This window comes from Cupressus sempervirens, chromosome 10, assembly GCF_028749045.1.
Source record: "Cupressus sempervirens isolate cs-2001-9-10 chromosome 10, ASM2874904v1, whole genome shotgun sequence".
Lineage (NCBI taxonomy): Eukaryota > Viridiplantae > Streptophyta > Pinopsida > Cupressales > Cupressaceae > Cupressus > Cupressus sempervirens.
In genome coordinates, this window is record NC_143127.1 from 557,855,146 (window position 1) to 557,868,100 (window position 12,955).

At 34.5% G+C, this 12,955-nt stretch overlaps 1 protein-coding gene across 1 annotated transcript in view; it reads left to right on the forward strand.

Annotated features, from left to right (window-relative positions):
• LOC149535108 (SNF2 domain-containing protein / helicase domain-containing protein / F-box family protein) overlaps window positions 1-9,486 on the forward strand; it is a 74,818-nt gene extending 65,332 nt beyond the window's left edge. The window contains exon 9 of the mRNA XM_089807634.1: window positions 8,889-9,486. The gene's annotated coding sequence lies outside the window, so the exon portion shown is untranslated. The remainder of the gene's footprint in view (window positions 1-8,888) is intronic.
• Window positions 9,487-12,955: the final 3,469 nt, after the last annotated feature.

Consider the following 12,955-nt stretch of genomic DNA (forward strand, 5'->3'; position numbering starts at 1 on the left):
GACTTCTCGTGGTTAAGCTCTGTCAAACTAATACCAACCAGCCCTGCATCTGAATTCCTAGCATCCTTGTCAGTTTGTGCTGGCTGTGCATCACATCGTGTTGCTGGACGCTCTTTGGATGCAAGTTTTAGCCTTCAAAAATTACAAAATGAGCAATGAAAATTGAATTGAAAAGTTACAACAATAGGAGTGTGGGGATGTCACAACCAATTTAAAAGAGATAATGAAAATCATGTCCAATGAAATCGTTATGACGGGATAAAATAATAAAAATAAAACAACGCTTGGGGACACCCTTTGGTGTTCTCAAGATGGTGGAGGAATGTGATGGAACTCTAAATTTAGAGTTTCCATTTGTGGAAAAATGTTGTAAATTAATGCCAAGAATTTGGTATATGTCCCTACATTTTTCACAACAAATTGATATAATGTGTTCTTGCTAGAGAGATATTTCCAATCACTCCGAATTATGTGATCAGCAACAGAGTACTCGATCTAAATGTCTTTGAAGATATATACATATAAAAGTGATTGAATATTTCCATTGATGTCAAGTTAGACTTTGGGGAAAGACGCATAAAAATCTGGTGTAGGTGAGGATCTTGTTTGATGACAGTCTGATATTTATAGAAGATTCAACCTCTATTTAATATGGACAATGGCATATCACAGGTTTTCAGAACAAATAAGGTATTTTGATATAGAATGTCATTATTGTAGTCTGGTTGGTTGGATCAGAGAAATCTGAGATTGGCTTGCGTAATTTAGAAGGCAGAACACAGATTATTTGAAATTCATACACAGCAACAACATTTTTGCAAGTCTTGATGGATTCACAGAAATGGAGGGCACTCTAAATTATTCTTCTATGCACCAGATGCCTGGAACCAGTGGTCAGTCTTTCAGATACAAGCATATAATGAAAATAGGATGTCATTGAAAGCTTGAAAATGCCAAGCTGTAATGGACAGAATACAGGCATCTACCAGATTCAGAATCACCTTTCATATATTTGTTTATACCTTCAGATTTGTACAGGAAATGGTATTAATATTATCAAGTTCTGAACCAATGTTTCAAACCAAGTGAAGTAAATGGAGTTGTGACACCATTAAATGACTATATGGTTAAAATCAGTCACAAGAAAGAGCAGGGTAGTATAGAAAATATGAAGTGGTATGTATCGCACATGGAGCCTTATTAAGAACCTACACGGCAAACTCAGAATCATGCACTTTGTCAAGATTTGTTGCAGTTATTGGTAACGCGTGGACAAATGAATTAGAGTTTGCTTGAGAGTCCATTAACCCGTAGAGGAGGAGCATTGGGCCTGCAACTGATCTTAGGGATGAACATGTGCGGATATGGAGTGCACAATTCCCTCGCACCATATTGAATCATAACTGGAGGTCATCTGCTAAATATTTGCGTTCGATGCGGGCATCTGAACAGTGTCATCTTGATAAGATATCAAGCTTTACACAGTTCTTGAGCAAATGATTTCATATTATTATCAGGTGCCATGGAAATCTAATGACTTCTTCCTTGATTTTTGCCGCAGGTTTGTACGCATTGAATAATGAGACAAAAACATTTGAACGAATGCGAGAGTTACCGTAATAGCCCTGGACAATATTTTTTTAGCACCCTAAAGGAATAGCTATGAAAGTCCAAATGTTTTCCTTTTTGAAATAATCGATATCTTGCTATTTAAATGGTCATCTCTAAATCTGTTATATTAACAAATATTTTGGGATTATCGGGTAGTTTTAAGGATTAGGTGCCCGAGTGATTGTGTTCTTTCACTCGTACCTTTTCATAGTCTATAAGTATATGGTCAGTTCATTCTTTCGAAATGATCTTTTCCATATATAATTCATATTCATATTAAATTTTTACATATCTTATGCACTTTGATATATTATTCCTTCATTGGTAAAGGAATGAATTTTCGAACTAAGCTTATGGATTTTGGGTTACTAAGAAAATTTATATGCGATTCCAGAATTGAAATGCATTGGATGGATCATCTATAAGGAGCGTCTGTAGTGCAATTTATATTTCTTGCATGATCAATAAGAAATATTTATTTTATTTTATTTGCATGAAGCCTTAGAGTTAAAATATTAAATTGTTTCGTCTTAAAATATTATATTGTTTCGTCCTTTATAATTATTATTTTTAATTTCATAAATAATTTATATGATAGATAAGTGGACAGGATCAATTATAGCATTTTAAAATCAAACATCATAGATATTGCAAAATATTTAATTGCTTTCGAATCTTTGTCTGGTTTTTCTCCGAACCGCAGGAGTTAAAATACATTCTAGACTATTTTAAAATTGCGTTCATATATTTGATCTGTTGCATCTTGATTACTAAATTATTTATAATTGATGTGCGTAGAATTTTATAAAGTTGTATGTTTTAAACTTATAATATTGACTCTATCCTCCTTCGGCACTGGTCTTTATATGTTTCACTATTCGCAGTCCATACACTGGCAATTATTTCATATCTTTCCTTTGAAGAATTAATATATTCATTTGTTGCAATCATCTGTAATAATTACTTTTATTTAAAACATTCATATATTCATTTATTAATATTAATTCATTATTTGAAAGTTTAAAGTTTTTTGCAATTCTTGCTGTTAGGAAAACTTTCATTGCATTCGCATTCTAATCACTTTGTTATAAGTATCTTGGATTTAAGTGTTTTGTCCAGGATCAAGTGCACTCACCTTGGTCTTGTAGAGCCAGAATGCAGGGAACTTAGACTACATTGTTTAGTTTCGTCAAGTTGGCCATAACCGGTTGGATATCCTAGCATCGAGTTGGCAAGACTTGTAGGATTCCAATCTGTGGTTTTGGGAACCAATAGGATGTTTGGGTTCCCTCTAGAGATCTTGGAGACCTCACCTCTTCCCTGCTCCATCCTTCAAGTGTCTGTGGCAGTGGCAGATCGTCCCTTTGCCGCCCCTTGTTTTGGAAAGGGTGGATTTCTTTTTTTGCTAGGGTGCGGGGGTATCCTCATGCTTCACTAAATTTTTGGTGTGCTCACAGTTAGAAATTTGGGAATTATTTAAGACCAAAGAAATACATCCATCTCCATAAATGATAAGTATTTAGCAGACAGTCAAAATGTGAGTTTAGCAGGACATCATAAAGGATTTGAGAATGGGAAAGTACTTTGATATTTAGTATGTACTTTGTAATAATTGTTTTAGAGCAATAATAGATGTCTGCTTTAATGGAGTATTTCTCAGTTATCGTGATTCTCTAGGGTAAATTATTGATCTTTTGCAGAATTCTTTTGAACATGTATCATTGAAAACTGTTAATCGCTGGGAGCGGTTCTTAATATTCTGCTTGAGAGTTATGTTGGTTAATCTGAAGCAACTAACATGTATGCTGTAGTTCTATTTGATGTATTTATATCTCAAGTGGACACACAAATGTTTTTGATTTGTTAGGTGATAATGCACAAAAACATGATTAAATGTGCTTTTTTTGCTATAGAAGCTCAAACGAGGATTAAATTTCTAGTTTCTCCTACCTTGACATAATTGAATGGGGTAAAGAGGTTTGAAGTGGCAGTCTTGTCTGATCTTTGTGCTGTAGCAGCCAAACTATCTTGTCTTTACCTCATGTGTTTTTGTCTTTGGCTGCATTATGATAACATGGCATGTTTGTAGGGGATGATAGGTTGCATATATCAGCTTTATATACCCACAGTCCATGAGGGTTTATGTAATGCCCCATCTGGGAATCCTTGGTCTCAAAGATCAAAACAAGTACAAACGTATATTTTTGTTTTGTTTAAAGATGGTTTATAACATCAAGTCATAAGCAACAACATACATAACATATCACAAGCAAAAGAATTAATTACACTTGCCATAGATTCCCAAGCCTTTACTATTTCCACTAGTACACTATAGTCTAAGTGATTAACATGCAAGGTTCATGCAAGTTACTATACTAACATTCCAATTGATGTTCTTTTTAAACCCAAAGTACAATTCCTACCATGGTCACTTATACAACTTCATTTATCGAATTAACTGTAGAGTCTGATCATGGATTCACATTCAATCGTTTTTCTAAAGTGTTTACTAATCAAATATATTTTGACTTGGGAGGATACGTCTCCCAAAAGGGTACTCATAAATGCAACGATCCAGTCTAATGCACATGTGGAAGTGCCCAATGTCTAAGAAGTGACCAACTAGAAGTGAGTTAGTATCTCAAATGTGGCTCAAAATCTCGGATGCAACTCATCGAAAATGACTTTGCATCCTGATATGACCCAAGACTATGAATGGGCGACTTGAATTTTGGAGTCACTAGATACGAACTAGTTTTTACCAGATGTTACCTTAGATCCCATGTGTGACTTAGGAATCTCGGATGCAATTTTCTATTTTTCAGGCATTAGAAAGAAAGTTCAAAAAGAACAAAATAATCGAACTCCACACTGGACAAAACCGAAAACTAGTGAATCAAGGAGGTGGGCTTTTGAACATTTCAAGGTCATAAATACGACATATAAATCTTAATCATCTAATATTGTACATCTACCATCTAACTCATTGCATTACAAATCAACCAATCTAATCCATCATCAAGTACATATATACATGTGCATCATCAACTGAAAACATTTGACATCAAGTAACTGCATAGTCGTAAAGTAAAAACATATATCAAGGGTAGACTGATGAAACAAGTGAGCAACAAGCTCTAATTCTGTAGCCGGAGGGAGATAGTCTTTGTACTCTAATCCCTAGCCGTGGTATAGGTTAGCAATGCCTCCCGACCACGTGGAATCCGTAGGTCCACATAGTTGTTCATGAAGATAGCAACCCAACCATAGTAACAACAAACACAAACACAAAGGCTTCACACATGCCAACCAAATGCATAACTCAAGATAACATAGATGCTCATGAATGTCACAATGTAGTATTCTATGTCGCTAGTTATAACACTTTATAGGCTTCTATGTCGGGACTAGTGGAGTTTCATTGCTTGGCTCATAGCGGCCCGAGTAGCGTCGAGTCTTTGTTCCAATCCTATTAGGAGGCCATATTCAGAATGTATCTCCGTTTTAACTCCCTCGAGAGGCCAGATTCAGTTGTCGTTCCAACTCTTGCAGGACCCTAGACACCCCCACCATTGTCCCAACTTCTTGAGGAGGTCAGGTGGTCAAATTCACTTATGTTGCATTAAGTTTTATGATATCATATGTTTATTTGGTTATCACTTATTAAAACCTCTTCATGTTGCCTTGTCGGCCACTTGCTAGTTGGGGTAAATTTGAGAAGCCATTCCACACGTCTACTTGTACATACCCTTCTCATCATACAAGTGCTACAAGGCAATGCATTTCCCAACCCAACCCCAATGCTCAAATAGTCAATTGGCCTATATCAAAGAGTTCGAGTCTTACAAGATCCCGCCAAAGGCACACTTACGTGCTCGTGGATGGGCACAACGAACTCTAGGCTTATTCATGTAACGTACAACCATGCAAGGGGCTAGATTCAAGGAATGCAGCAACGCAACATCACATGAAAGGATAAACACATTCAGGAAAATAATTGAGTGGAAACCATAAGGAGGCACAAAAGCACATAGCTCAATTGGCCACTTTGCCAAGAGCATCAATTCCCATGGAATCTGCAATTCATCTCGTTAGCACACAAGGACAACACACAATGCCCAAAAGCGCAACCAAATATGAAATTCTGGCAAAATCCAGCAAAGAGCAAAAATCATCATTTTAAACTTGAAAGAGCGTTTTCGGATTGTGATATAAAATTAGTTGGAATGTCCCCTAACTATTTTGAGTCCATGATCCTACTCTTTGTAGCAGAGGCTACTAAAATCAAAATTCAATTTAGCACAACAAGGCGAGAAACAAGTGTTTGGTAGCATGCAATACGAGGCACCACAAAAAACACCCAAAATCTAACCTTCTTAGAATTCGACAAAATTGAAAACCATCTTCCAAAACATGTTCAAACTTCCAAAATCAAATAAAATTCAAGTTCCGGGCACACGAAAAACCTAACAACATGACTAGGTGGAAACTTTCATTTTTCAAAACATAAAATCATATGAATTAACAACACACCTGTCCAACTGGGTCATGGGACCGTATAAAAATAGGGGGGAGCACTAGCTCTCAACCCCCAAACATAAAGCATTCAATAATGCAACTAAAGGGTGTAAAACAATTAAAACAAGAAGGCCCTACCTTACCAAATGCTCAAAATGAGGGATGAATAGAAGAAATTGGAGAAAGCTTCAAATGGGTTGAAAATCACTGCAAAGATGAATAATCTCTCTACAAATCCAACGAGTCCCTGCTCGTGAAGATCCAACACGCTAATCTCACCCAATGGGTGATTAACCAAATTCTCCAAGGAGGGTTTTTGGAGCAAAACTCAGATTCTCAAAAACATGAAATAAGAAGTGAGTGTAAAATCATTTTTTCCTAATATAAGCGCTTTTATTAAAGTGATTCATAATTTAGAATATTAAGGTACTTAATAAACTAATCAGCCCCTTTCCCAAATTAAATAAAATGATTCCAACAATTTGGAATCCAACTACGACAAATCAGCCGCTAATAAATTAAATCATTAAAATTCCCAAAGTACAATTAATTTAGCATTTTTATTGAGCAATTTGCATGACAACTGTGAAATCCTAAATGCACAAACACTTGCACTTGCCTGCTCACATAATGCATTTTGAATCCAGATTTACTGATATTTAGTAAAAGGATAATAATAATAACCCAATAATATGGATGTGTTGCCCATACAAGGACGACATTGGCTCAGTATGATAGGCCAAGGGCACTATCTCATGGTGCCCATTGCCGGGAATATAGGTACACAATACGTGCAACTCAGGATGATTGCACCAGACACCTATTCAGTAAACAAACAAACATTGAGTGTATGTGCTCAATATATAAATAGCCAAAGCACATAAACACACATAATCATGGTTGAAGGAGAATAAGACACTGTGAAGATCTTGCAAGCAACTATATCTCTGTTCCCACTTTGTACTAGCACCAATGGGCAAAATGCATAGCAGTGATGCACTACAGTATAGCATATAATATCATGATATTGCATTTAAATTAGTACATTTAAGCAATCATTTACAACCATTTGAGCATATATCTACTGAAAGTAAGAGACAAATATCAACAACATAAAGGCACAATAATGACGAGTCAAATAACATCCTCCAGATGCATAATCCATAATCCAAATACAAACTAAAACCATTTGCCGATTATTTGAAGCATATATCAATGGAAGTAAATAATTGAATATCCAACAACATACATACCAGAGTATATTATAAAATCCCATAAAATCATCCTGAAACAACATCCATAACCGTGAATGCAAAATACTCCAGATAACATCATAAGCATCGAAATGTAGATAAGATCAACATACTAGTAACAACAGGGTCTAACATATAAGTCAACACTACTGTAGGAGCTAGAATCAGGTGCAGTATTCATATGCATCACACAGTGCAACCACTGTTCATATCTCATGGGTACTTACAGGATAACATCGTGATAACTGATACCATAGAATAGGATAACATTGTGATAACTGATACCAACCAGTCTGCTAATGCAACATAAGTCAAATCACCTTAAGGGTGTTGACCACTAATGGCTCCCAAAATGATCACTCGATAGGCCTGAACATAAAGATCACATCCCTCGGGATGGTAAGCAGATCACAAATGGGAGAGGCACTACAGTTTAAGCTGCAGTTATTCTTGAGTAATTCATATGGCAGGAGGAATGACTTCATATTCTGACTATGCAGATAACTAACTGGTTGATCATTTTTTAAAATATATTCATAATTTGAATCTTGTGAGTCTTTGCGAGACCATTCTAGGTGCTGTACTGATTGCTAGTCATATTCCATAATGGAACTGACCTACTCTTCTGAAGTTAGTTCTTTTAAGTTGTGGAAAACAGAATCATACTTATTAGTTTCAATTTTAGGTCCATGTTTGACCTTAAGTAGCTTGAAAGACGCTCAGTAGTTTAAATTCTGTTTTTGTGGAGTGAAATATTAAAGCCAATGTATAGTTTTTAACTTTTAAATAGCAAATGTAATGGAGTTTTGAAGAAAATATAATAATGACTTGTACATGTCGATAATTTACTTTCCTTTATTGATGCCATTAGTTTGTTATACTATTTTTGACTTGTTTACCAAGGTTTTCTGTTTCCTGGTAGAGATGATAGGATTCACAGATCTTGTACTGCCGTGTTTCTATTTTTATGGTATATATATTAGTTTTTAAGGAGGATTGTCACATTTTATATCCATGCTGTTCTGCATTAACTGCAAGACGGTATCTGAGGTCAGGAATCATTAATAGTACAATAATATACGTAAGTATGAACATCGAATGAACATTAATTGTCGAATGAGGCTGTAGCATTTTTAGTTAATTTTTAATTGATTCTGAGGATCGATGGTGCATTTAATGGGTCACATAACAAACATGTTAAACACTGTTCTCACTTAATTGGTCTTGGCATTTCAGCTGTTGTGATGAGTAAATAATGAACAAATTGCTTAGAACGAGTAATAAGTTACTAAGTTGAAATTCATGCTACATAAGTACAGTCTGATACAATATTTTTTTTTTTGAAAAATTCCCAAAGGTTTGTAGTAGTGGGGTGATGGTCTTGAATCTTATGGATTAAAGATTATGGAAGCAGAGAGTTGATGTTGTTTTGAAAAATAGTTTTCTTTTAATAGTACTTATTGCTTAGTGAATCTACTTCCTTACTGTTTGTACTTTGTTTTGCAGCAAATGCCATAACGTTTTTTCCTGAACGGTTCATTTAACAGTAGTCCAAGAAATGCACTGTTAGAATGGCATGGTTGCGCTTCTGAGAATGGTTGCTTAAGAACTTCGACATCTTTTGCAAATAGTAGGAAGCTCTGTCATGATGGTTTGTGCTTTTAACTTTCAGAGTCAAATCTTTATGTTGAAGGTACATATTGATGGGTGCATTTTAACTCCCTGCATTGACCAAAACAAATGAAGGGAATTGTGTAAGTATAATTATTTCATTGCATGTTATTGGGTATTTGATGCTGAATTAGTTATCTCATTAAATGTTTCAATTTTTGCAAGTTAGGAGTTGCTTTTATTTGTGCAACCCCATGATTAATTTTGGACAAGGCCAATGGCACCTATTTTTTGTTTAGAGTTTGACTAAATGAGGACTCTAGATTGATGATTTCAATGGAGCTTGTTGATGCCAAATTCCAGGGGCATTTGAAATGTAAACATTCTAATTAAAATTGACATAAAAGCGCGTTTCAAGTGTTAACTGGACTGTTGTAGCTTTATATGCCATTGTTTATAATTCACGATTAATTTGATGATATATATTGTATGATCAAGGTGTTTTTGACCTGAGAATTTGAATTTATGCGGGCTTTGACCTATATGGATTTTATCCCAACTTGCCTTTCATGAATAGTATATATTGTATAACAGAGGTGCACACAAGTACCTCTTAAGCATTTTTAACGAAGGTCTTAGCTCATTACATTGGGCATTTCATCTGTAGCTTTTTCCCCATTAACAAAGCTGCTGGAGCATTGAAATACATCGTAAGTCACTCTTAGCTCACTATTCTACTAAATAAAAGAGCATTGTTTTGACCTTGTTCTTAGGTGGGTGATATAATTACTAATGCAGATGAATAAAAATGTTTACTCATCTGTTTATGGTGTAAACATATAAAGTTTAAACTGAATTGGAAACATCATATTTTTTGCCATGCACTTGTTCTGAATGAAAGATAACTATTGATTGAGAGCTAGCCCTTTTATGGAGGTTGTAAATCTAATGACTTGTAGTTTCGTTTCTAACAAAACATTTCTAACCGAGTCCTCTTATCCAAAGACCAGTGGGTGCCTCCCCTGCTCGTATGGATTGAGAAGACAGCATATTGGTTGATTTTCATTAATTAGCATTTGGTCCATGCTCATGCATCTTATAATACCGGTGCTCCTGGATCATTGATTGTTTTTATTTCTAGGACATGTGACTTCAAAAGTACTTTTGCAGGTTTTCCTATGCAGATTTTTCATCAAGGAGACCACATAATCACTTCCCTCTGCTATTACGACAAAATATTAGGTATAACCTTTGTAGCTGTCTATGTGAGGAGGGATGAGTGAGTTGGCAAGGAAGGCTCTTAAAAGGTTAAAAATCATGTCTAATTTGTGCATGCGGCACAAATTAATTAAATCTGATTATAGAACAGAACAAGAGGATGATACGGATAAGTCTACAACAGGTTATGGGTTGGTTCAAGCATAATTTTGTGGCAAAGCCGGCTATATTATGCATTTGTTTCATCTTCTTTGTATAACCAAAATATTAGGCAATTGTCTGTACATGATACGAGGTAATGTTGTTATGAAGAGTATTGGTTGATCTTCTGATGGAGCAAGCTGAACCAGTAACTCAAGATGTTGATGAACTCGGTCTAATTTTATCTGCAGATTTTTCATCAAGGAGACCACATAATCACTTACCTCTGCTATTATGACAAAATATTAGGTAGAACCTTTGTAGCTGTCTATGTGAGGAGGGAAGGCAGGCTCTTGAAAGGCTAAAATTCATGTCTAATTTGTGCATGTGGCACAAATTAATTAATTTGTTTACAGAACAGAACAAGAGGATGATACTGATAAGTCTACAATAGGTTATGGGTTGGTTCAAGAGTAATTTTGTGGCAAAGCTGATTACAACATGCATTTGTCCTATCTTCTTTGTATAACCAAAATATTAGGCAATTGGCAGTAGATGATATGAGGTAGTGTTGTTATGAAGAGTTTGGACCTATTGGTTGGGCTTCTGACGGAGCAAGCCGGACCAGTAACTCAAGATCATGATGAACCTAGTCTATTGTGTGATAACCATGTTGAAGTTTATTACTATTACATCCACGTTTTGTTTGATAACAAAGACTATTCTTTTTAATTATAGTCCTTATGCAGAGCAAGCTGCTAACACAATTACAAAGACAAAAGTTCATCACCATTACAGTCTCTAGTTGGTTGATAACAAAGACATCTGTCTTTATTATTGTCCTATTGGAGAGCCAATTGCCAGCATCACGACTAATCTTGTGTTAAGGCAGGTTTGTCGGTTTAGAGAAAAACTTCAAATTGATCAGGTTTAGTCGTTTAGGCGTAAGTTTGATGAATCATATAATATTATTATTAATCCTATAAAGGCATATGATGCATTTAGAATTGTTTTTAGGTTTGTTATGCTTGTGTTATCATCGAACGCTTTGTTGTAAGTAGTTGTTTTATTTGTTGTGTGCTTGTTCCTTGTTTGTAGGAGATTTCATTAAATTCTGTTGCTCATTTATTAAATCCCTCTGCACTGTATTGCTTCAACCACTCAAAGTAGAATGATTTTACACATTACTCTCTATCTACATCGTTATAGACATAGCGCACTTTGTATTCATCATATGACTTCTTATGGAGGCATTGCGAGCTCTATTTTTTGAGCTGTAAGTGGTTAAATCTAATACTATTGTTGTAATTTGTGTGGACGGAAAGAGTTAGAGTTGAATGAAACCATATTTTTTGTATGTAGTTTTTCTCGAGAATTTGGTGGAAGCTTTCCAATGCCCGTAGTCTTAGTTTTATGTCTGTAGTAACTAGTTGGAATAATCTTAAGCAAGTGGTACTCCAAGAAGGCTGTGCAAGAGCTTTTTGAGAAAAATCTATTTTAGGGTTAAAGATAGCAACATGCTCAAAATAAATTTCCTCCTGTATATTCTAGTTAGTTCTATGTTGTGGTTTTGTTATGTTGCGCCAGCTGGTCTTTATAACAGTAGGCCTTAGTTTTGTAGTTTCTCAGTTTTGCCAATAATGCAATTTTTAACTATAATTAATATTGTGTATGTTATAGTAAAATGTAGACCGGATTTTGAAGAGCAGGGGCTCCTTCAGAATCTCATTAACGAATGATGAACGGTAGCATAGCTACCAATACTCTATTTATTGTTTTATTTTAAGTTAAAATGTTCTCGACACCTTAATTGCATCTGCATTGCATCTTAAAGGGTATTGGTTATTTATTATAAACTCATAAAATACTCATTAATAAACATAATTTCAATTCGGCGGGAACAGTATGAAACAGGCTGGTGTCATATAACCCTGTATTTGTTCATTATATAAACAAGTCATTTAATATTTTGGGGAAATATTTAACAGTGGTGTTAATATCATAATCGTATTTGTTTATCATATAAGAAATTATTTAACGCTCTACAAAAATGAAACTATTAGATTAATAATCCCGTTTTCTTACTATTTAAGCAAATCATTCTAACATTTTCCGATTGCAAGCAAATTCATTCCATAAAGATGGAAACAAGAATCGTCATAATGGCAGCAGGTTCCACTAAGAAGACATATTGATGATTATTTTTTATTCATGTTAACATTATATTTTTAAAATGTTGATAGGCATTTATACTAGGGTAGAGTGTGATGGATGTGAATGTGTTAAATGTTAGCTTTTATCTTTTTAAGTTAAATTTGACAACCATTTACATATCAATAAATTAAATTTTATTATAAACATAATATACTTTTAAAAATAATTTAATAAACAACACCAAATATTTGTTAAAATTATAATTTTGGAGATATAAATTATTAATTTTTTTAAAGAAATGAAAATAAAAAGATGAAATTAGTGAAAACAATAAAATAAATAGAATCAAAGAAAATATAAATAGTTTTTAGTGGATGTCTATCAACTTTTCTTTAGATAGACTTATTTAAAATACTAGTTAAATAAAATAAAATAATGAAAATTGATGA